We start from the raw sequence: 5,167 nt of genomic DNA on the forward strand, positions 1-5,167 counted from the left end.
AATTTTAAGTAGAAAGGTGTTTATTTCTAAAGCTTAGTGGCTTACAGAATCCTTGCATGGGACGGAGCAGCAAATGTCAGCCTGGGCTTCAAGGACCCACCCACCCAAGACATGGGAGCAGAAGTAGCAGCCAAGGTTTCTGCTGCCAGAAGCCAGGTCACCTGAGGGAACCTAAGCTATGACGGGGTTTGGAGAATACAGTCCTTAACTGTTCAGCCCTTATACCGGAGGAAAGCACTGGAGTGGCATCGAGAGAGCCCATCTATAGCATCTACCTCACCATGGTGTTAGAGATTCTTCAAAATGAAATTTTAGCGACAGTGTTCGTTGTATGAATGCACCATATTTATTTTCACTTTTCCTCTACTGTCAGATTTTTAGATATTGCCATTTTAGAAACAATTACAAAGAATACTATTGTGGCCGTTTGTGGCTGCCTCTCTTTTCACTTTTACACTTTTAAAATAACACAAACAACACATATTTAATAAAGAAAACTTTATTTTTACAGATTGTCATAAAGAAGGAAGTTAAAAACCCATCACCCTCCCACTGAAACAGAAGTTTTCATCACTGCTCTGTAGCCGCACTTGAGAGAACCCTGACGTAGGGATGGTTAGTGTCAATCTTTTCACGTGTGCCCTTCCCTACCTCAGGGTGTCGGCACATTTTTTTCCTTACATACATGGACTGCCACTGTATATACAGTTTTGTGTCTTGCTTTTTTCATTTAATGTTTTGTGGTCTCATATTTCCAGGTCTATGATAGGGGTCCCAGCACTGTTTTTAATAACTGCACAGTATCCCCCTATGTGGACAAACTATAATGTGTATAACCATCCTTTGTTACTCTGTTCAATTTAGACAAAAAGGAAATGACATAAGTGAATCATGACCCCCTTAAAGGCAGTGGGACCGAAAGCAAGCCAGCCCTCCTTTTTGTTTGCATCTTGGTTACTTTCAGAAAGGGGAAGAAAGAGCTCTAAGTCAGAATTTCAGGGGCAGAACTTTGACTCAAGTTTAGTAATGACTGATCAGTTTAATCAATTGGTTTTATGTGGCTTTCCCCGCTCTCTCGAGAAGAGGCAGTTGGCGACGCACTTGCTGTTGAGAGCAACGAGAAGATTTTGAGAACTTGAGCGCAACTTTCTTATTGAGCTGGGAGCCCCACACTGTTTCCGAGGGTGAGCCCAAGCGTGACAACACACCCGACCTCAACCCAAGCTTAATGCAGACATTAATGACAGCCTGCAATTGATTCAAACACTATCTCCTCAAGTACCACATCCAGCGCACTGCCGCCTCCTTCCAGCCCGTTGCTTCCGCCCGGCTCATCATCGTCCTCTAATGGCCACTTGTGTCAACAGGGGCGGGAGGCTTGAGGACAAAGCAAATGTTAGTGTATTGATTGGAAAGCCTCTCTAGGGTTTCCCAGCATCGCTCCGAGCTTGGCTCCTGTCCCACTGGTAATGCACATCACAATCTAGCACTCATTCCGGAGCCACATCTCCCTGTCTGGTTTACAGAGTGATCAAAACTAGATTAAAAAATCTCAATAACAACTCCTGTTATTATTACTTCTATCACCAGCAGCTACCATACTAACTCCAATTTCACAAATATTACACATGAGCCTTTACAGACAATATTTTCATACCCTGCAAAACCTTACAAGGTAGGTGTGAATTATAACCACATTACAGGTGGAGAAGCTGAGGCTTGGAGGGGCTAAAAACTTGGCTTTACTCCAGCCTGGTAAGTGATGGAGAGGGAAGAGGTATCTCCCCGAAACCTATAGCTCCTGTACACAGTCGCCCCTCCAAACCCTGGTACTATATTGGTGTTAATTTTCTATTCCACCTATTAGCTGGAAAATTGGGTCTCTGGCTTTTTTTAAGAATTTGCATTGAAGATGTTTTAGGCAACTAGCGCAGGACAATGGGTCATTGTCATAGTGCCCAATTCAAAGGCTGGGAAATTAAGGCCCTAAGAGGTGAAGTAACTTTCTCAACTATGCAAAATAAGTCAATAGAGAAGGCAGTGTGGTGACCTGCAACATTTCCAAACTTCTATCACGATAAAACTCACCTGGGTTGGCTGTTAACATGCTGATTCCTGGGCCATGCCCCATAGCTACTGAGTCCCCATCTCCAGGGATGGGGCCCAGGAGTCTGCGTTTTTAAAAGTGTCTCTGGATAAATCTGATCTTTGGGAAAGTTGGGAGAAATTGGTTAGTAGAAAGCGTATGGGTTGGGAAGAGTCAGAAGACATAGGGATCATTCTTGGCTCTGCCACTGATTGTTGAGCCGTCTAATTTTCTGAGCCTCATTTTTCCTACCTGTAGACCAAAGTGAATGTCCCTGACTGGGTTGACCACACAGTGTGGTGTTGAGGGGGTGGCAGTGAGGTGATGGGGTCTTCTGACTCCTGGGCCCTTTACCTGCTTCCCAGAACCTTGTTGACTTTATCAGTAAAGAGGCTGCTAAAGATCTGCTATCAAGAGGGTTGGGATGGGGCATGTGTGTGACCCTCACTGTTTGGTGTCATGTGTTCCTGAAGGGTAGCTTGGCCAAGTCGGTTACTGGAGTATAAACGTTGAATCTTATCCTCAAGACACTGCTTTCTAGAATTTCCCTTAAATGGTGGCTGGTTTTGTTTTGTTTTTGTGAGGAAGATTGGCCCTGAGCTAACATCTGTTGCCAATCTTCTTCTTTTTGCTTGAGGAAGATTTTTGCTGAGCTTAACATCTGTGCCAGTCTCCCTCTGTTTTGTATGTGGGTCACTGCCACAGCATGGCTTGATAAGCAGTGCATAGGTCTGCACCCGGAATCCAAATCTGCAAACCCCAGGCCAACGAAGTGGAGTGCATGAACTTAACCACTACACTATCAGGCTGGCCCCCTGCTTTTTGTTTTGAATCTCAAATCCTACATTACTTCTGGGGCTAGGGGTGAGCCAGGGAGCCGCTGCTCCTCATTGCTGCTTCCTCTTCCTCCCTAGACTTCTCCAGCTCCTTTGAAGTGAGTGCTGCTCCTCCATTCTCTTCTCCCTGCCCTTCATTCACTGAAGGTTTGGGCTCCTGACTCACTGTTTTTCCACCACTGCTGGAGTCATCATTCTCAGTGGTCTCAGTATTTATGTGGACAATCCACTAGCATCCTTACTTCTCAGTTCCTCAAGGTCATTGCCTGCAAAGATCTTGTCCTCCATCTCACTTCACCTACCACTCCCATGGCCATAACTTAGCCTTGTCATTACTAACAACATCACCACCTCCAAAATCTCAGTTCTAAGCACCTCACTCTTTGAACACCACCTTATATCTTTCCATGGCATTCCCTCTAAGAGTTCTCTAACTCCAACAATTCTGTCTCCACTGGGATCTCTAAGGATTGGCTCTATCACCCTTGCTCTGCCCCTCACCTTCCCCACGTCCTCACTTCTCTCTTACCCTGGCTTAGATTCCAGAGCTGCCATCATGATGTCGTGCATGCATTCTCATCTCTCTTGCCCATCTTTCCTCTCTCCGACATACCCACCCAGCTATTCAACCCCAGTTAAACCAACTCTCCACCTACTCTGCATTTGCACCCAAGTACAATTTAGAGAAGAGGAAAAAAAACCCACAACGCCATGTTGACTGATGTCACTTTAAATTCTTGACAACCATTATCAAGTGGGCCTTTACATTTCCAATCAATTTCACACTTTCTCCTCTCTCTATAAATCTGCAACACCTCCTCCCTCAACCACCCTCTTAATTGATGATATTGCTTCCTCTTTCACTGGAGAAATAGAAGCCATCAGATAAGACCATCTGCAGGCTCCCATCACCACATCTGCCCTCCCACACACCCCTCCTTCCCTCTGTGGTTATGGATGAACTGGTGATGTTCCCAGATAAGGCTGACCTCTCTGCTTGTGTCCTGGATCCCATCCACTCTTGCTTACTCTCAGACTTTACAAGAGACAAGTGATAACGCGCGATCACTTTTTCTTCCCTACTTAATTGCTTACATCATCATAAAAACATATTGTAATATCTCCCATTTTAAAAAATCCCTCTTGTGCCCTCTCATTTCCTGCCATTTCCTCAAAAATTCCTCAAAAGAATTGTCCGGTTGGCCCTCTTCTCTGCCTAACCTTCCATTCTTTTTTTAATCCAACTCATTGGATTCATGTCTATTGTGGTTCCCAGTGATCTCCATATTGCCAAATCCAATGACCAATTCTCAGGTCACATCTTGCTCTCAGCAGCATTTGACATTCTTGATCCTTCTTTCCTTCTTAAAACACTTAATCTGCCCTCTGTTGAGGCACCATACATTCCTGGTGCTTCTCCCATCTCACTGGTCACTACTTCTTCACCTCCTTTGTTGGTGTCTCTTCCTCTTCCTGGTCAATGTTAGAGGGACCCAGGCTCTGTCCTCAGGCCTCTTCTCTGTTTTCATCTACTTCCAGGGCTTTAAATAACATCAGTATGCTTAGGACTTCCAAATATGTATATTTCCTTCCCGATATTTCCCTCAAAGTCCAAATTCACATATAAAAATCCAAATTCTACTTCTCCACTTGACTGTCTAATAGACATTCTCTATACAGTACAGCAGCAGCAGAAAATGGATATGAATTGAAAGGGGCCCAGAAATCTCAGGTACAAACTTCTTTGTCCTTGAATTTCTGGGACCCACAGGTTAGACATTGTCTCCAAGTGTGTGGAGCACCTCAGCACCAGGAAGCCTGCTCATACTGGGGGTATCTTATGGTGAGTTGGTCATGTAAGCATGCTCTAGCTATGTGATCAGCCTTAGCTGTTCAAATCCCCCCGCCATCAAAACTGGGTGCAAACTATCAGCCCAATTATTTTCCTAAATAATGCTGACAGGCTGATTCATCTTGTTCCAAAGGAGCTCATTGACCCAAGGGTACAGGACATCACTTTCTTTCGTTAATACACTCCATACCATTGGCCAAGGGTCATTTGCTTTAGAGAGAGACGTGAAATCTAGACCATTTGGTATTAACTCATGCTATGCAGGTACTGCCACAATGAATAAGGCATTTTGTAAGCCTACGGATAGTGGACCTGACAGAAGCATTACAGGCAGGGCAGGAAAATATTCCAGTGAGTATATAAATAGCTGCTCCTGCCATGATTATAGGGGTC

This window comes from Equus asinus, chromosome 21 (genome assembly GCF_041296235.1).
Source record: "Equus asinus isolate D_3611 breed Donkey chromosome 21, EquAss-T2T_v2, whole genome shotgun sequence".
Classification (NCBI taxonomy): domain Eukaryota; kingdom Metazoa; phylum Chordata; class Mammalia; order Perissodactyla; family Equidae; genus Equus; species Equus asinus.